The 21686-nt window shown below is 40.3% G+C and overlaps 1 protein-coding gene across 1 annotated transcript in view; it reads right to left on the bottom strand.

Annotated features, from left to right (window-relative positions):
* LOC126563052 (40S ribosomal protein S9) overlaps window positions 1–21080 on the bottom strand; it is a 227540-nt gene extending 206460 nt beyond the window's left edge. The window contains exon 1 of the mRNA XM_050219662.1: window positions 21070–21080. The gene's annotated coding sequence lies outside the window, so the exon portion shown is untranslated. The remainder of the gene's footprint in view (window positions 1–21069) is intronic.
* Between the last annotated feature and the right edge of the window lie 606 nt (window positions 21081–21686).

The following is a 21686-nucleotide window of genomic DNA, read 5'->3' as shown; positions in this document are numbered from 1 at the left end:
AGAATAATCGTTCACTTTCTTGCCACCTACGTACGTAACACACCCATTTTTTTCGCCTCACTTTCCCAACAGGCACGTCAATTGGGGCCAAAGGGTTGGCGGATGTTCTCACACGTTCTGTGTTTTTATTTTTGTTTTTGTAATTACTTTCGATAAGATGCGCGACGCCATGCATCGCAAATCCCCAGACAGTGACTAACGATTGTAACATTCTTGGCAATGTTTACCGGGAGCATGCATGACTAAATGAAGCACTTGTCAATTTAATGGAGATCGACAAAAGTAGTACATTGCCGAAAACGGTGCTTAAGTGTAGGGCGCCGAAGGAATATGATGCAATACAGCTATGGAAAAATGACATTAGGCAATGACAGCGTGTTTTTTTTCGTAAGCTGAACTTGGTCACCAATTACGAATGACACTTAAAGCAACATAGAACATGAACTGGAAAAAAATAGCAGATAGAAGATAACAGATGTTATCTTCTGAGTACACTATCAACATAACCTACGTATCCTTGTAAAATTATGTTCTACCATAAGTTACATTGAGTAGCCTTCGCTGAATGTAATAAACTACAACCCCACCTAATGCTACCCAACTCAAGCATCGCTAAGACAAATGCAAGCTACACGCAAGAGATAATTTGCTGGACAGGAAGAATGTTCCACCCTCATTATTCTTTCCTTTACAATGTCAAGTTCTACCTCATCCCCATTCATTTATACAAACTCTCACTCGCCAAGAAAATCAATAAAATATATCACCAAGATTACACGAAAAGCAATGAAAATTTAATTGGTTGATACAGAATTATCCAAGACTAAAACGGAAAAAATCCATCTAAAAAAATTTACAAATAAAAATAAACACTTTGCTGTGTTTTTTTCTGAGCTTTTTTTTTCTAGCCAAAGGCACACGAAACTATGTTGCTTTAGAAACGGTGGCTGGAGTATTGCGGAACTACGAAACAACGGCCTCGACACAAGCTTTTCAAGCAAACGCTAGCGGCCTTCCGTCAATGTTGACCAATGTCTGGCAACATACTGTTTGGTTTTACTCGCGCCCAGTACGAAAGTGGCCGGCTTGAATGCGGGAGCATAGTATGTTGAAAGAGCAAAATAGGCGCATTGCGAGAGAAATGTTCATTCGATGCTTTTAAGGGGAAGTTCTTGTCATGCTACATCTTAACCGGCCCGGCAAGATTTTCCTTCAGCTGTCTGATGTTGCTTCGGAAATCTTATGCTCTCTTGAAACACAACATAGAGGAGAAGTGCCGACAGCATGCAAGACGCAACATAACTCCACCCACAATTGACTTTTCTTTGAAGGTTACGTTGGATCGTTATGAGTTCATTCTTAACTACATTGTAGCTAATGTTGCGAGTCAAGATTAACGCACGACGTTAACTAAGGACTAAACGAAATGCTAAGGGCTAGGATAAAACTGAAATAAATAAAATTAAATAAAAATTATTGAATTCGTTTCAAGGAGTGGTTATAAAAAGGTGAAAATATTTCAAAACGAGACTAATGTCGGAGGACTCAAACTCTTTGCACAGGTAATAACAAGCTACCAACCAAGCAAATAATTTGGTAAACACCATAAAATAAAACGGAAACATGAATATAAAACGACTGGATTCTGTAAGATGATTTAAAATTAACTTTTGTTACTCATATGGAAGCTCTCATAGAAGCAAATTCATAGTCACAGCTTAAGTTTATGCTTAGACAAATCGTATTTTTTTAGCAAATAGTTTAAACCCGGCTAATCCTCAGATTGACCGTTCACCCGAACACATCCGTTGCTAATAAGTTCATTAACATTCCGCTCATAACCGCACAGTAATTGTGTTAAGGATCTACAGAGCTCAGCAGCCAGTACTCAAAATAGATCAACTTCAAAGTTTGGTAAAAAGAAAAACCCATAAACAACTGACTGTAGGAAGCGGCTTGAAGACCAAAAATCCGACCAAACCCAAAAGAAAATGCTTAACCTAAGCTCAATCCATACATACAACGATGACACACACCAAGTCGGAAGATACGTTTGCCGAAAAACCCAACACACTGGACTGAGAAAATTGTGACCGGGTCGGAAGATAAGAATCGGATCCTTTCAGCAGCAATAGCAATGGGAATAAGCCATAACCTTAAACAAACACGTTCCGAGCGACTAATTGATTTACCTGTCCTTCTGGTAAGTGGAATATGGTCTGTGCATAGTTCCCGTTTCTCTTTAAACCTTTGCATAGTTGGGACACATTCCACACGCAGTCGGAATTGGAAGCTAAAATGCTTTTCTTGGTTTTTTTCGTGTTTTATTTTTATTTCATAACCTTTTTCCCAAACGAACGCCTCCTTGTGCGTGTGAACGTGCTTTTTATCGGTGTGGAATGGTTTCATCGATCATACTTTACAATTTACCGAATGATCGGTTCGGTTCCTTCTGCTTGGTACACCTACGATGATTTGGTTGGTAGGTGGTCAACTCCAATATGCTTATGATGCAATTTACTAGAAAGCTCTACAAGATTAAACTGAATTACCAATTTTGCAAATTTTGCCAAATACTAAGATTTGATAAAAATTCAAAAGTTTTTGTAAAAATAATTTATGATTTAACAACAGAAAAACATGTACTTTTTAATGGGTAATCCATCATCAAATCTCCACTTCGACTGCTTTTACAAGAAGACATGTGGAACACAAACAAGTTACAAGCTCGTAGATAGCAAAAAGGATTATGTTTCTCTTTGTTTGTTTTCAGTCTAGACTAACCAACCCCATTGAAGGTTGGATTGACGTGTGTTTTTACACACTGTAAGACGCGCTAGAGATTAAAGTATGTTTTAATAGATATTGAAAGCTGTAATGCCCTCAGCAAAATTGAAGAAATGCAGAAATTTATTGCAAAATATAATTTTGAATAAAATCCTGTATAAAACAGTATTAACGACTCATCAAATAATTCTCCCATAGACATTCTACAAAACAAAACCTTTTCCCAGGAACTAACATCAAATCCAGCCAAATCTGATCCATGCGGGTGTAAATGCTGAAAAATCACTGTTTTATTGACCACCATTGCGGCTGCCAATGACCAAATGGCAAAATTCATGTACAGGAATAGCGCTTCTCGAACATACAATTTTACGCCACCATTAGTTTCAATTACGGCTTTGACGTTTCAATCAACTCGCACGGGCTCATGTTTGAAGTTTAGAACGGATTTAGGTCCAATTGTCCAGATGCTATTTTGGTTTGTAAAGCGAACATTTTTACAATACAATTTCTAGGGCTATTTCCAATATTTTGATATCTAATTTCGGAAAGCTGCAAACAAAACCGACCTAATTTTCTCACATCACATTGTCAAAGACTAAGGTGTAGCAGCGGTGCAGTCAAACAGCAGGACCTGCTATTGGATCTCGTCCAGACCCGTCTTCCCTTAAGTCCAAAGAACTAAGTCTCTAGAAGGAAGGAAGTTAGTTATGTCCGACCAAGACATTCGGGGGTTGTGAAACCTGAAAAGCAGAAGACAAAGGAGACATTTTTAAATACTCAAAAATGACATCAAAACCATTAAACAATTTTCTAACATATTGAGCTATTCTTAAAGAACAAATTGCACCTTTCATTCAAACAGTTCAGTTTCGTCAGCCTTCAGAGTTCATGATTATCCTTTACTGCTACTGCTACTCTGCTCGGATCCGACCACTACGCGCAAGGTGTACGAAATGTATAATGATGGGCATAAGTATGTAATAACATTTAATTGAACCGGCATCATTTGATTTCATTCAACAAATACTTTAAAGTACGCTTCTTGCAAGCTGCGTTATGCTCAATGTGCGTTTGTTGTGTGTTTTGCTCTCCTAGCCAGCTCCGTCCCCGGCCGTTCGTTATTATCCGTCCATTGCTGGTTGGTCTATAAGGTGGTGCCACCCTTAGAGGTGGGAGTGTGGTAATACGGAAGCTACGATCGGAAAGGAATTCCGTCTTCCGCTTTGGGTGGAATGAGGAACTGACATTTTCCCACACTTCTGGAGCGCGAGTTGTGCGCCAGTTTTTCATCTTTGCTTCGATGTTCTGGTTTCTGTGATGCCGCGGTGTCGGACTGTTTTGTTTTCCGGTGTAATGATCCAGAGTGGCTTCCATTCGTGCTTCATTTGGTTTTGCTTCTAAATCATCGTGTAGTTGTAAGTATCGTGTATTGATTATTGATTGATTTAGGATTCTATACTTCAGTTTGAATCTGAACTTTGAACTTTTTGTCTCATAGCATGCTTCCACTGGATGAGAACTTGTTCTTCTTCTTTGGCTTAACGACCACTAAGGTCATGCCGGCCATCGAAATGACTTTCTAGACTGCCGATACCACGTAGTTGGTTAGTCAGTCCTTACCACGGGGGAACGATCCGGATGGGATTTGAACCCCGGTCCTGCCGTTTGAAGGCTGGCGCCGTTGTCGCCTATACCACCGGGCCGCTCCCGAACGGCCACGTGGATGAGAACTACCTTACAAAATTCTGCAATACGAATGCTCCAAAAAATTCAGATAGTGACAAGAAACGATATTTTATGCACCATCTAAACCTTTTATCCTTAACCTCTTTTAATCTTTTAGGGGCGGCCTGATGATGTTTGTGACAGCGGCGCCGGTCTTTACATGGCAGGACAGGGTTTCAAATCCCATCCGGGTCCTCCCCTCGTAGTTGAGGACTGACTTTCCAACTACGTGGTATCAGAGAGTCTAGTAAACTGTTTGATGGCTGGCATAACCTTAACAGGTCTTTAAGCCAAGAAGAAGAAAAACCTTCAAGCCATGAACAAACCGTTAAATTGCACCCCAATTTAAAAGCACAATTACGATGGGAGGAAAAACATATTGATAGATGTGGTAAACTGTGTACGAGACGGAAAGGACGTACTGAAACATTTCGCAACCAATTAAAAAAAGGAAACAAAAATAAAATATACCGACACATTTGAACGCAAATGCGAAAACAATTTATTCCCCCCCGCATTTTCGAATTGTGTGTTAATAAGATCAGATATTTTGACAACATGTTCGGCTGGAGGAGATATTTCATCCACCCCTGAAAAAAAACCGCCGTTTGATGTTTCTGCATTGTTCCGAAAGTCAAACTGTGAGGAGCTCATCACTTCCGAAAAAGGTCACCACCGGTTGAACTTGAACACCTGTGGGCCTGTTTTTTTTTATTTTCGGATGGGGGATGAACTGCATTAATTTTCTGGAGGGAAAAGTCTCATTTTCGGGAAGAATTTGCTTAAGAATACTTGCAACAAATGTTTTGTTGGATCCGAACAAGCAACGCATCGAATGTTGTTGCTGAACGGTGAACGGTAACGGATAATCGTTCCGGTTGAAGTGTGAGCGGTAAGTTGTTTAAAACAAAAGTTGCCGATGTTTAACATTGTTTTGGGGTAAAATTCGTAAATCGATTAATTGTACTTGATGGTACTGCTATACGAAGGCAAGCAGATGTGAAGTATTTTCGAGCTTTACGATTGCATTCTAAAGTAAAAGCTCAATATATAGAAAAGAATTATCTAACTGCGTCACATTTTAGATTTGCGATTCAATTGACTAGATTTTTTCTTTTTCAAATTTCCAACACGCTTCTTGAAAGCATGGAGTAAATCAAAAGCAAAATCCCTCACACCACGCGATCGTAAGATATTTATCATCAGTTGGTCTACAACCACCTTTACCATCATTTTTAATTATTTCGATTGAACACGTGCGCAAGATCATTTTCTCTACCACCACTGATTGCTGATCGATTGTGCACATAAATGCATAAAAGCCTGACATGCATTGCATCAAATACCATTTCCCCGGATGATTGTTAACTGTCGATAGCGCCAAACTGCGAAGAAACATGAATAATGGAGCAAGTGTGTTGTCCCGTGCGCTGCATTTTTCCACCAGTAATGCTTCGACAAACATTAAAAAGAGGTTAAACAAACCGAACATCAGGTTCGAAATCTTTTCGAAACAAGCAAAAATCTTTTTTTTTATTTCATTTATCGGACGAGAGGATCGATTTCAATGGTTCGAGTTAACTGGTTTTTAATTATCTTTCGAACAAAACAGATGCTTTTTTTCACCAAGCAAAATGATGGCATTGTTTGTGGTATGAACGTTTATTTTCAACAAGAGGACTGTTACTGTTTTCCGTTTTTTTATAAATGCGACATAACAATTTATGTTATATTATTTTTTTATGTGATGAAACATGCTCGTGCTTTGGTGCATGTTTTTTAACATTCAGAAAGAAGTCAAATAAAACAATTGTTTTCCGTCTAATTATAAATGTTAAATAGAAAGCATCTGGGTGTTTTAATTATTGAACTTTTCGTTTGCGGCTGTTGTCAAACTCACTGTGAAAAATTTAATAAAACTTCACGAACAATAGCCATTTTTGAATCATTTCAAGACGCAGCTTTTGCAAGACATATTGAGCAGTTGAATTTATTAAAGTTTACAACCACGGATGTTTTTATTCTCAACCAACGTTTTGCCTAATGATATGAATGTTGAACAAACGCGAATTGAATTACACCAAGGTTCCTTTATACCATTGGCAATAATAATTTCCTCTTGACCTGTGCCATATGGTGAGTGAAAACGTTTCCAAGGCTCAAGAACAGCTTACACATTTCCCACACGCAACACAAATCAATGAGGCGATGATACCCTTCAGTCACTACTATCAATCAATCAGTCAATCAATCAACCATTCATGAACCCTTTCACGGTTCACTTTCACGAGAGGATTCATTTTCCAAAAGGGAGGGCGCGTGAAGCTCGGAAAGTGTCAGACCAGTTATCGAAGCAGTTACTGCTGAAGCATAATTAAAGGTAATTACTTCCCATCAAAGACATCCTATTCGGTGGAACTAATCGTTTACAAACAATCCTTTTACTCGCGGATGACTGATGCCGACCATTTAACCAGTTTGTCTTTTGTCTATCAATCGTCTTTTCAGGCGCGTGCATACACAGGCCATCCGCTGGCGGAAGATCATGAGCTCTGACATACTCTTTTATAGGTTTTCTGGATAATCGTAACTCGGCGTTTTTATGGCCGGAAAAACTGTACCCCAAAACCGTTTGATGTGCATCTGTCTGGCCGTAATGATCTGAGGTCGATGCGGGCCATTGTGTCAACAAACAAGCACAGTTTGCCGACACAGTTTTTCCACTGAAATGAGTCATAATGGATGGAAAAAGGGAGATGAGCCGCAGCATAACGTTTGAGATTTCTATACATAAGCAGGTCTGTGGACTGTGGTTTTGACTGTTGCGGACGGATTAACGTAAATTCGACGACGAACCGCATCGATTGACACGTTGAAATGTGCTCCTCAGGTGTGAAGCTTTTATATGTTTTTAGTTAAATGTATAAAATCGTAGAAAGTAGCACATACAGTCAAAGTACATATGGCACTATGGCAGTGCATATGATGTTTAGTATTAACCAGTAATTAGTAGTAAAAATATCAGAAAATATGCAAGTAATTTTAGTTTATGACAAGTTATTAGAGTATCTAATTTCAGCTTTACACAAACCATGTTTTTGATTGCTCAAAATTTTAAGTAACTTCCGAAACATACTCACTACTTGACTGGAACATAAACATAAATGTAAAGCATGCATTTTTATGATTCCATTCGTTGAACTCTTGACGAGTGCCGAACGGATGTCACAACCTATAACAATAAATAGCTAATTTTTATTGCATTCTAGTCGTGTGTCACGTACAAGCCGCATCCTTTAGGTGACAGGTTTATGCATGACTAATTCTATCCCTGTTGCGTCAAACAGCTGCAACTGATGTGTGCACAGTATATCGCATGGCAATGCTTAAACAACGAGAAATTCAACAAAAAAAGCTTCCTTTTGATTAACTTTTGTCATATTAGATGGAGATATGATCAATTTGAATATTTCATATTACACTTTTTTAACAATCTTTATGATCGTAATCAAGGCTTAAGGGAATTGATATGATAAAACCCATAATAGCGTGCAAAAGATGTAAATGTATCACAAGTTCTACAAGTCATACAAGTAATGTATGACAAATAATATATTTCAAATGTTAAAGTTTTTTTGTCGTCAAGATCTAAGCTGCGGGGCACAAAGGACAGGACCGGGGTTCAAATCCCATCCGGACCGTTCTCCCGTAGTGTGGACTGACTATCCAACTACGTTGTATCCGTAACCTTAGAAGATCACAGTAGCTGCAACATAATAGTAGAGATTTTTTTTTATTCGTTTTATGGAGGCTTTGAACCTCTGAAGGCTTTGGACCTTTGGAGGCTTTGGACCTCTGAAGGCTTTGGACCTATGGAGACTTTGGACCTCTGAAGGCTTTAGACTTCTAGAGGCTTTAGGTTTAGAGGCTGATGGTGTAGGCGACAGCGGCGCCGATCTTCAAAAATCAGGATGCCATCTTTAGTGAACACAGACCATCCAACTGCGTTGCATTGGCGGTCTAGTTAGTAAGCCATTCGATAACCGGCATGATCTTAGAAGGTCGTTAAGCCAAAAAGCAGAGTCTGTGGACCTGTTGGCTGACATTCGTCTCTTATATAATTTCAAAGTCGATGTCAGCTCAGCTTTACCATTACACTTATTTGTCTCTTAAATTTTCGAAAATTCTGTCACTGTCCTTAAATTAATTAAACAAAGCATATCAAACTCACTCCTTATGGTGACCTCTGGGATCTGGACGAGCAAAGTGTTGAGAACTAATAAATATCTGAATGTTTTGGATATGCAGTGACCATCTCATAGGGTTTACCGCCTAATGTTAGTAGAATTTATCCTATTTTTCAACATCCGTTGTATAAAAATCGTATCGTATCGTTCCTTACTGTCGTTTTCCTACTTAAACTTCGTTCACGCAAAGCTAATGTGTTTGCCGTGGTATGCTGCACATTCTTTCAAGTCTGATGCATTCTTGCGGGACAAAAATAATGTTCTTACCCACTTAGACGTAAGCAAAGCACTTCACTCATTTATGTCGCCGATGCTCGCGCCAATACCACTGGAAGAATGTTGCACAGTTGATCGCTATTTCCATTCCTTTCTGCCTTACAAAACGCATGTAGTGTGTTAAAAACCGTTCCATAAAAACGGAAGCATTAACTGCTCCTGAGGGCACCGTGTTGTCGCCTGTGTGCCGCAGGAGTGTTTTTGTGGGGATCATCGAGCCCAACTGTTCCCGACTCGGAAGCCTCAAACACGTGCGACTCTGTTGCCCGAGATCAGGTTACACACGGATGATCAAACTGTTGGGAAACACCACCGGAGCACCCGTCGTATCGTCGCGATCTGGCGTCTGCTACGTCATGCTGCCGATTGGAAACCCTTAGACCCATCTCAAGCTGGCCAAACTTACAAGGCAGGGGCAGCGACAGTAGATGGCTTAAAGCAGTTAAAACTAGGTCACATTGCCTCTGTTGGCAAGGCGTCTCTTTTTACGGCTGGAGGAGCGTCTATTAAATTGGTTGCTTGTGTATTATCGCTTGCTTTACTTCACACTATCTTCTCGAACCGGAACATCGCAGTGAAGGAAAACTTTTAAGGAAGCTGCCGCAATAATATGCTGTAGTTCCCAAAACAAACAGCGCGGTCACATCCTCTTCTTGCAAATCCGACCGAATGGTCCTGCAGTGATTTGTATATCCACGTTTTTCCAAACGATCATTCACAACATGCAGATGTTTGGCGAAACATATGGTCCTTTTGTTAGCGTCACATGACTAATAGCATCTGGGACAGCATCCCGGCATGTCCGTCGTAAAAGGTGATGATTGGGTTTTATGAACCTTCTTTTGACATGTGACTTACTAACCGGTTTATTGCCATTCACTTAAGTATTTTCCTCACATGCTTTAGTGCTTGATGCTAGTGACGTATGGAGAATATAAAATAGAGAAAAGAGACATAGCATATGAATAGATGATAGAGAAGAATAAGAAGAGATCTAATAGAGGAGTAGCATATTAATAGTGTCTCCTAAGTGTCTGCTGTATTACCTTTAATCAACAGGCCACCCAGGGTACAAGTACATGAAGCGGGATTTCGGGTGTCATGCGAAGCGCGGGCTTCGACATCCGGGGCACGATTTTCACCCGATCTATCCAATTTCTTGGCTTTGCGCATAATATCGACATCATCGGACGAACAACTGCAGCGGTGTGCGAGGCGTACACCCGACTGAAACGCGAGGCCAATAGAATTGGATTGAGCATCAATGGGGCGAAGACAAAATACCTGCTTGCCGGAGGCTCTGACCGTGATAGAGCCCGACTCGGAAGCAGAGTATCAGTTGACGGCTACGATCTCGAGGTGGTAGAAGAGTTCTGCTAGCTTGATACGATCGTAACTTCGGACAACAACGTAAGCAGCGATATCGGAAGGCGCATTGTTCAGGGGAATCGTGTCTACTACGGACTCCACAAACTCTTTCAATCCAGAAGACTCCAACAACACACGAAATGCACGATTTACCGCACCTTGATACGTCCGGTAGTTCTCTACGGGTACGAGTCTTGGACTATGCTGACGGAGGACGCCAATGCATTCGCCATTTTCGAAAGGCCGGAATGATACGTTGGCTGGGGCACGTGATGAGGATGCCGGACTCATGCCCCACCAAGAAGGTGCTCGTCAGCGACCCGTTCGGCACGAGGCGTAGTGAAACACATCGAGCTCGTTGGCTGGATCAAGTGGAGTCTAACAAGTGGAGTCAAGTGTCGAAGATCGGATGCAGCCGTGGATGGAGGACTGCAGTCTTAGGCCGAGTTTACTGGAAACTGATTGGAGACCTGGCCATGTCGACACAACGTGCTTAACCCTGAGCAGGCCGAGAAGAAGAAGAAGCTAAAACCTGAAAACTAAATGTAAGCAACATACATACAGACACGAGAAAAAATCCACACTCTTTCTAGGGATGTATGAGGTTTCTAATTGCTAATCTATGTCTCATTCGTGCTCCAAAAATTCCTATATCTAAATTTGCAGACAAGCGACTCGGGTTTGATCTCTCTAAAGTAAGCAATGTTAACAGTCCGGTGAAGTGCTGATTACGATAATGGCCAAAGTAATTTTCCAGATAAACTAACAAGCGACAAAAGACTCGGCTGATCGGTATTGCGTTAAAGCGATATAAATGTAGGTGACATATTGACCATGAGCTCGCTAACGACTGACGGAGTTTGTCCTTAGCATGAAACTGGCTTTTGGGCGTATAATGTTTTTATGTTTCTATTTGATCACCCACGAACCATATTAAATCCACCAGGGAGAGAAAACCACCGACTAAACCGAAACCCTACATTAATGTGTTGTTGATAGCGGTTGGGGATGAGTCCGGGTTGTCTGTAGAAGGCGATAAACACGACATAAATTTCCACGTAATTCCCTTACATTAGTTACGAGAAACAGGTTTTGGTGAGTAATTCTTATCCACCATATGAAAGGGTATGTAATATTTACAAAGGATTACAAAATATGTAACCCTATTCAGCTATTACTAATGAAGTAACATATTCAGACAAATAAGACGATAATTGGAATAACGAACCATGTCAAGTGAATTCGTATTCTTTTCATACCGAATAATGATTCTGTTGAAGTCAGAGATCTAATAAATTTTTCCGACAGCTAATGACAGTGTCATAACAACAGGAAACGTCAAACATCATGGCTTGATAGCATGAAATTATAACAATCACTAAAGTAAGTACCTTTTGTAGCGATTAATACCTCTTTTCCGCAACAAACTCAAGGAACGCACGGAAATAACAATTTACAAAGCATCTTGTGCAGACTGTGATTTAAAAAAATATTCATCATAATTATTCCAAGAAAACGCCACATTTCTGTACTTTTATAGTAAGCAAACTGCAAATGAGCACAACTTATTCGCACGCAAAAACAATTCATTTTCCGTCTACCGTCAGCTACCACACGAAGACACACGAAGCCTGTACGTTGTATGGCTGCAATGCATTTTGGCTGCGTGTACAAAGTGTGCACGATCGGGGCAAAAGGTTGCAGAATTTGCACTACTGCTTCGTATCTTACTTTCATGCAGAGCATGCAGATGGTCCACCGTACATTTCATAGGGTGCTTTTTCCGTATGTCCCCGAATGATCACATTCACAGCATCCGTTCACTCCTGGGCTGGGTCCACAGTAAGATGTTAATTCATGGTGATAATTTATCTCCATAGCTGGCAGGAGCCCGTTTGTGTACCTTTTACCAGACACACCCGGAATTAGCTTCGGTTTCCGGGTGTAAAATTTGTGGGCAGAAAATTGCCGACCCTTTGCTTTCCTTCCCTCCGGTGTTTTGGTTGCAAAAGCTTGTACGAAGCATATGCGCCTGGCGAATAGTTTAGCGACAGCGAGCACAAATACATCAATACATGATTTGATCGTCCTCTTTTGCCCTTTTCTTCAGTCAACCGTTTTGTTCACAACAGTGTCTCAATTTATGTTTATTTATCCTCTATTTACCGACAGCAGTCCCTGCTTTGCACGGGGCTTTTAAACCTTCATAACAGAGTGCTTTGAACAATCTGCTTAGCTGGGATGCACATTAAACTGCTTTGTTTGAAAATTATCCGCACAGCTTTCGGTGCAGTATTGTGTAGTTACCCACAAATTGGATGAGATCAATACAATAAACTCTTGCAGACGATTGGTACAAAACAGGGAAAGTCCCGAAATGAAGTGATAACAGGAAGAAAACATATTCCAAAAATGAAATGGTAATGCAAACTTGTGGAAAGGCATTTTTGTTTGCGTTTTTTCTTTTATGTTCCTAAACTTTATTGGAAAATAACCAAATTAATCAATAGAGATGCAACACAGGATCATGAAATAAAAAAAAAACTAAGGATATTATCACAAGAGAAATTGTGCAGAAGGGAAAGTTGTTGCAATCCAATGGTTATTTAGCAATCAATCAACCAATTCTGTCAGGTTCGACAAATCCGAATTGCAGAAAAGGTAACTTAAAACGAATTTTTCGTCCCAAAGAAACTTCCAAAATGGGACATAAATCAACTTTTATATAATATGCTTCCAGAGTAACCATTACGCTTAAGCGAAACAGGTTTCGGGACAAAACAGCATAACAGTTTCGAATATGCTGACCAAAATTTGTAGAATCGTTGAAATGGCAACGTCATACAACATTAAATGTGATGTAAGTGAATAATTCGCCTTCATCACATTTAATGTTGCTAATAGGATTTTGGAGATTTGAAATAAAAAAGCTTCTAATTAAATTAATTTAATAAACAAATAATTAATAGTAATTCATAAACAAAAACTCTTGGTATTATTAGAATGATAAATAATACATGGTGTGCACGATAAATTTGACAGTTTCTGTGGTAATTGAATTTTTGTTGTTGTTTTAATGAAGCAAATTAGAAAAAAATGTTTTTCTACGAAGTTTAGCTTACCATGTTGGCTGCTCAAATTACTCAAAGTAACCACCCTCGGCATCGATGAACGTCTGTATCCGCTTCCAGAACCTGAAGCTAGCCCGGACTACCATAACCCTGGGTAGGGCCGCAAAAACTTTCTTAATTTTTTGCACTAATTCTGCTTTTGTGTTGCAGAACGTTTGGTTGGTGTCCCTATCAACCATGCCCCACACGAAATAGTCCATCGGATTAAGGTCCGGGTAGCTGGAAGGCCAAAAATTGGGGGTGGTAAAGTCGTAAAAATTGTCTTTAAGTCATTTTTGCGATTTCGCGACCGAATGACAAGGTGTCGGATCTTGTTGCCACACATACGGCCAGCAGCTTCACATAGCCGTCCGCGTTAAGCCTTAGGCCTTGCTTGAAGAAATGTCGAAGAACTCGTCGTTCCGTAAGCAATCCGACCGCCTGGTATGATCCTTCCGTTGTACAACAGCCTCAACACCTCAGGATTGTGTGTCCGGCGCGGATCATCATAATTCACTTCCATGCATCCATCCAACAGGTTCCACTTATTAAGTTCTCTCGACATTTTTTTCACTGTTTTCAAACACTTGTGACTTTCGAATGACGTATCGTTTGTTTTGATATGATAACTCAATCACAAAGTATTAACGAAATGGCCAAGTGTCAAATTTATCGTGCACACCGTGTTGATGTAAAACTGGACATTCTTGTTCAAAATTAAATTCCAAAAATAATGAGGGTAGATATTTGGTAAACTTTCAAAAATATTATTATTCGATGACAGTTTAAATAATTCGTTCACTTGAAATAAGCAAGAGAATTTAAATTGACAAACCAAAGGTATGTTATAAGAAGATATGTTTCGTTAGAATTTCTGTGCTTCTTGTACGCAATATTATACCTTAATAAATATAGAAATATTATTTGAAACCCTGTATAAATACAATATAAATATAGAAAAAAGTTCGATAGCTTTCAACGTCCATTCTACTCCTTTTCAAACTGTTCATTGAACTAAAATCCACACACGGAGTGTTTAACGCATCTCACCGATGTGTGTGTTCTCAAGTGACAAATGCGACTCACCTTTCAAGACCAAGGAAAGAGTTGCTGGCGGTGAATGTTTTCCGAAAATAAAGACACCCTAATTGATGCATAATTGGTTCCCACTCAGGCCTCTACACATACGCGCCCCGCATTCGTTATTCACTTCAGGGATTAGAACGAGCTTCGAGTGCTTTTGTCGCTGTGTTAACAGTAACTGGAGATAGTGTCGAATTTCCACAGATCCACGGAGGAAAATTTGTCGCTTCGCTAAGAGCCATCTTTTTCAGACGATGGAAAACCACATGGCTAAATGAAGTCATCTGCGTGGTGACTGTGCGACCGTAACTGGCGCTATTTCGGGTGAAAGGGTTCACGTGGAAAAGGAGTTTGGATTGTGTTATTTGTATCAGGAGGGTTGAGTTCGAACCTTCCGAATACAACAAACCTTTAAGGGAATTAAATCGACTGGTTTCTGATATCTCATTCAACAAATAGTTTCAACTTGGATCAAATCCCATTTAATAGGACATTCAACTAAGTATGAGAGATGCAAAGATTAGTTGAAATTCATAATTAATTTTCAAGACAAGGTTTCTGGAAATTCTTTTATTGTAGAACAGTCCATTTTTTACATTTCTACTAAAAATATCTTAACGCAGTTAAGAGCAATAAAAAAAACAAATCCAAAAAGAACGACTTGGCCGCATTGCTACACAGTCAGAAATACTCGCCGGCAAATTAAAACAGAAGAAAATTGCTGTAAAGTGATGGCAATTAGACGAAAGGTAGCTTATGTAGGTTCTGATGGAAATAGATAGGGTTAGAGGTTAAGTACAAGGGCACGACAGCACTGTGGATGCAATGTTTGAAAACTGTTTGTTTTTAAAACGAACCTCAATGATGCTTTTCACATATACTTGGGGTGCTCGTTAGATCTGAGGAGTTATCTCAGTTTCCGTCATTCGAACTGAAGGGTGAGCACGACCGTTGGCTGTTATTTCGAGACTCAACACGTGTGACGAAGGATTGAGGTTAACAGAAGCAGATATCTCTCTTTTAAGAAGATTTAAGAATTTTCTTGTCATTCCTTCCACACGGCTATTCTGTTCTCGAAGCTGAGAGTGAATTCAGATGAATATCTTTTCTTATTTTTCTATAGTATATTCTGCGTTATGCCCTGTGGGTGGCGATAGCGGGACCGATTTTCACACAGCAGGACCAGAATTCAAATCCTACCCGTACCGTTCCCCCAGAATTGTGGACTGACTACACAACTACGTAGTCTCAATAAATCTCATAAACCATTAAATAGCCAGCGTGACCTAGCTGATCGTCAAGCCAAGAAGAAGAACAAAAAAGAATATATAGCAGAAACGTCTAATTTCTAATACCTCAACTAAACGTTCGATAATGCTTTTAAACTGAAGCATTTAAATTGAAATGAAAAACCTTAAATATGTACAAACTTTTATAAATAATTCCAGATCGCACAGATTCCATCATTGTCAATAAACCGAATGGTTGCAATAAAATGACAAAAGCAGACAAAAAGTACATCATAAAATGCAAACGTCACACATGTCACGTACATGGTGCTTGCCAGACTCATCCATTAAATGCACTCAAACCTTCCGGCGATCGGAGACGGAATTGTCTCCTTTGCTTTATTATTTTTTTTTTTTGTTCGACCTACAGCAAAGCGATCGGAACGAACAACACGGGATACAGAGCAAAAAGGGAAATCCATATCCTTGCGGAAGAAACACGCACGCCCTACACGGTACCTTGTTCGCTAAGAGGTCGGAGATCATATTTCCAAACGGTTAAAGACACCTTTTGCTAGGAAGCTCCTGGGAGGCCAACCGGTGCCGTCTGGTCTCCGGATATTGGAGTTGGATTTCGCTCACGTATAGGTAGCAGAAGAATGGTTTGTGTTGTTGATATTAACATGATGCATTTTATACTTTCCATGTGCAAAACTGCGGAAGAGCAGATGATGGCAATGGGTCCTCAAATCATTTGTATAGAAGCATTAGAAAGATACTTGATAGTCTTCTATAAAGGTTGTTGTTGACAAAGTTGAACAACTATATTGTAAACAAAAGGTAAAAATAGGTATTCAAACATGATTTCTTATTCAAATGATACATTAATAAACTTGTACTTCTCTGTCTCTAAAACCAGCCTTAAAAAACCGCATCCATAAGAAGCTCACAATTTTCGAAACATTTTTCATACAATTGTCGGAAAGACATGTTTTTAATTTTCGAAATTCACATCGTAAATCAATGGTAATTTTTTACATGCGCAACCCAACCTACATACAAGCACATCCTTCAACAGGGAACAAGACGACTTAATAAACCGTAAAGCTCTACGACGACAGCATTGTCTGAAAGGAGACATGAGGATTGCAACAAAAAACTAGTAAAATCTCTTTTCAAAAAACGGATACCCTAAGAACAGCTTTACTCTCCGACGTGTTACATAAAAAAAAATACGAACGAGGAACAACAATCAAAACAAACTGCTCTTTAGTAAATAAACACTTTTTTATGTTTCATTTTTTAAGTCGCTCGGAAGAATCTTTTTTTTTTACATCGTTTGCCCCGTCGGTTACGAGGTCGGAAGGAAAAATTGTAAAAACCAAAGTGACAGCTTGCACGTGTACCATAAGTGATGTACATCCGATGAATCCGACAAAAAAAAAAGGATGCTTGCCGCTTAGTTAGCGGTTTGACTTTTGCTGTCAAAATATGAAATCGAGGGGTGGTAAAAGAAAATTTATTGCTTTCGAGCAAAAAGCAAAAAACTAACTCGCTTTAACTTAATCAGTTAGAAGCAAAAGAAAAGTATATTTTTTTAATACGAATGTGGTGATAGTCAGAAATAATGTAATAGGATTTGATTGAATGAAAAAGGAGATCAGAGAAAGATCTGAAACTCATAAATCTCATCTTAGCATTGATCCTTTAAAAGGGTGTAGCACAAGAACGACTTATCTTAGAGCACAAGGCATGAGAAGGATCATTGTCTGAAGGTATGAATAAATTAATGACTATTTTACTCTCTTGGAGATATTCCAACTAGAAAATATTTACACCACATTGGCCATGAGCCTCACCTGTAAAATATTAATATATCTATAATTTTGGCATCGGAGATTGTTTTTACCCAGTATGTGAAAGGCGATTCGAAGATGCGATCTTGGATTTTCAAGTTCTAAGTTTCTATAAATAAATACATTTTTTTCGCAATACGTTCCATTGTAGGTTCCACATCTGAAGTCTGCGATAGCATCCGACGTACAGCTTACTCTGTCATAATTAAAAATATATATTTAAGGACTGTTTTAACACTATATTATATTACAAATATAATACTATACTTTAGGCAAATTTCAAATAACTGTAAATAATTTTAAAAATGGTTTATATCTCCATATTTATCGATCAAACATAGTTGTGCATTCCGTCTTGCCACTAATGTCTTTTCACTTCATTTTCATTAGACATGTGAATTTTTGCCCGTAACAATACACTTGCAGTAGCGATTACCGTAAAGACACTTTTTTTTCGTTTCGGTCTAAGGAGCCACCAATTATCAAGGAATGTTCATAATAATGCACCAAACACACCACGGTTGCAACTGTGATGCATAGTTTGTGCGGCTAAAAAGATCCTGCGATCGACGATCCGTGCCAGACTCGTGCTATTCGTTGACTTATGATTGGCTTTGCTCAACACTGTAATTATATCCATCTGTAGAAGCAACAGAAGTAACCTTCCACAATTTACCTCCTCCTCTCTTTCTCTCTTGTATCTAAAAAGCTCAGGATAAAAGTTTGCAAGTATGTGGCTCACCGAAATACCATTCCAAAAGCGAAACCTTTGTTACCTTAGTCGCTCATGTCCGAAAAGACTTTGCAATAGAAACGGACACAAAATCAGATCGCAAAAAAGCGCATCTTCCAGACCATCAACAGCACCACCCGATACGGCAAAAGTGAGGCCAAAATTATGGACCTCAAAGCACCAGGAACCTTCACGAAACGCGATCGCCACAGCGATCAGACGGAAAAAAGGCGAAAAGAAAAGGTTAGAAACCGAGCCGGTGATTTAGCTCTGCTCCACCGAACAGTGGTGGCCCTGAATGCTAATGGAACATTCTTCGGTTTAAAGACACACTTCTCCACAGCCACTGTGAATCGTCCTAATTCCCTTCGGTGCCTTTTGATCACTTTCAGCACCAGGGAAGCGTCCGTGATTTGGCAAACCAAGACATACTGCATTTTCATCCATGTAAACGGCCTCTGCCGCATGCATGCAAGTTTTTGGTGGTGATGATTGTGTGTGTGTGTGCCATTTTTCCCTCCAAACTTAGAAGCTAATTGGGTACCTTAAATGCCAGACAATCCCTTGTTTTATGGTCCATGGCCACGAAACAGTAGACTTCACCAGATGCACTTTTGGCATTCGGGGCGTCGTTGGCTGTTGTCTCGTTCGTGCTTTTAATAATATCCTTCCGAGACCTTGAGATCAGATGGGGTCGAATGTTGGTCAGATGTTGGTCTTCTGTTTTTCGGTTCATCGCCGGTTTCCAATCACACAGCAATGTCTCATAAAAGCCTGTTTGATTGTTCCAATAGTAACGGTTCATTGTCATGGGTGATTGATATGGGATTGAACTCCGTTATTTTAAAAAAAGTGTATTAAAAATAATATGCTCAAATACAAAGCTAAGTAAAGCCAAGCCAGCAAAGTACTAAAAAGTAAATCAGTTATGATACAACACAATTCGTAGCCTAAGATAATAAAAAGCTAATTAAATTATGTTTTATAGAGTGATAATAACGGGTCAATAATCTATCTTCGATATAATGAAAATCATTGGAAGGGTGAGTCTGCTGACTTATGATAGAGCAGGTATGGCAAGAAATAATAACCTCAATTATCTAACAGAATATTTCTTCTTGGCTTAACGACCTATAAAGTCTCACCGGCCAACAAATAACTTACCAGACTCTCCGATACCACGTAGTTGTTTAGTCAGTCCTGATTGCGGGGGGGGGGGGGGGGCGGTCCGGATGGGATTTGAACCCCGGTCCTGCTCCGCTGTCGCCTACATCACCGGGCCGCCCCAGAATATTTATCAACTATATTGTATAGAGCACCTTGCCATACAAGTATATCTGAAGGCTGTGGATACTTTGGCCCCACCACCGGGCCGGTGGTGATTCAACAATGGGTTCAAAACACGGCAGGACCAGGATTCAAATCCCATCCAAATCATTCTCCCGTAGTGATCACCCGATCTCCGACAGGTCTCCCTTCATCTGATCCAGCCAACGAACTCGCTGTACTCCCCGACGCCTCGTGCCAGACTTCTCGTGATCAGCTTGTACATTTCGACGGTAAGCCTCTCCGGCCCCATCTTGAAGAGCTCGGCCGCCAGTCCATCACTACCAGCAGCCTTGTTGCTTTTAAGCTGCTTGATGGCGCTGGCAACCTCATCCAGAGATGAGGCAGAGGCACTTCGTCTTCTGCACTGATGCTGTCACTGATGTTGTTGGTGCTGTGTTGCTGCTGCTGTTGGCTCGTTCTGCTACTTGCATCAATCTCTCCTGTCTCTGCTCCGTTCAGTTGTCCTTCGATCACCTTCCGGTCGTCTGTCAGGAGGTATCCGACTGCGTTCCGGCACATCGCGGTTTTAGGAGCAAATCCACTCCGTGCCTCATTCAACCTCCTGTAAAACGAGCGGGCATCCCCCGACTGAGAGAGCTGCTCCAGCAGCTTTTCATCAGACTATTCAAAGCGGCGCTTCTTGTCCTGGAAGAGCAGGGTCTGCTGTTTCCTCAGTCGTTTGTAGTTTTCCACGTTCTGACGGGTTTCATGCTGACGCATGGGGGCGCGTGCCGCATTCTTCTCGGATTGTGCACGAGCGCTGCCGCATACCCCTCTGCCACATCAGCTTGCCTCAGCCGATCCAGATTGAGCCAACCAACCGCCCCTTACCTGGAGCCAAGCCAACCAACCCCCCCTCCCCCCCAAATAACCATATAACCCATCCTCCCAAGGGGTTGGGTTGCCCCGCATACATACATGGCATCAGTAAATCTAATAAGCCATTCGATGGTCGGCGTGACCTAGTAGGTCCTTAAACCTAGAAGAAGACGAATACTTTGCATGCACGTGATTTTATACTATGCTGTAATATTCTGGGCTCTTGTTGTTCGTCAACAAGCAAAACATTCGAGAACAGTCGGATTACGCTGATGTTTCCGCACACAAATTATCATCTAATAGAAGATAATTTTAGAAACCTCATAAATAACATCAGGAATCGTGCCGATCGTTATCCGACATTTTAACTTCGAGCGTAAGCTTATTGGAAATCTTTCAGAAACGATTAACGTGATAAAACTAGAAGTTAATACTGTGTCACTTCACGGGACGCCACATAATGATGCAAAAAATCATAGCACGGGTAAAAGAAAACTGAAAAACCGCGTGTTGTGCATTTTATACTGGATTACATAAACTTTCTACATGTCGTTGTCACTGGACATGTATCGGGCTATCATTCATCAAAATTAAGGATCGCGCTTTATCACATAATAATCAAACCCTCCCATTGATCACTGATTAAAGCAACCGACACACTCATGGTGGCCTAATTTGATCAGAATTCCAAAAAGAACGGTCTTTTTACAACCAACCCCAATCCCATAATTCATTTATGTCCTGAATGTACAAAAGAGACAGTTAAATGCCGTATTTAAAATCGGTGTCATTGGTAGGAAGATTTGAATCGATGATATTGCTAACTATGTTTGCTCCTTCCTTGCCGAATCCCGAAACCTTCAGCCGAAGGCCATCAGACATCAAATCCTCCAGGCCACAATAAACGATCCACCGATGTGGGGTTGTTTCTCTTCCCCACAACCTAAAGCATCCCTTTGTCAAACCATCTAACCATCAAACAAGGGTCGGTAGACAATATAATTATGGAAACCATCGGGCAATCGACACGCGGTGGCGGCTTTCGTCATCGATCGTTTTGTGTGTTTCTGCCGCCCAGAATCTCGTCGACACGGTAAGGTTCAAAGCAAAGCGTTCGGAAG

Source organism: Anopheles maculipalpis, chromosome 3RL, assembly GCF_943734695.1.
Source record: "Anopheles maculipalpis chromosome 3RL, idAnoMacuDA_375_x, whole genome shotgun sequence".
Taxonomy (NCBI): Eukaryota; Metazoa; Arthropoda; class Insecta; order Diptera; family Culicidae; genus Anopheles; species Anopheles maculipalpis.
This window is presented reverse-complemented; position numbering and strand designations above follow the sequence as displayed.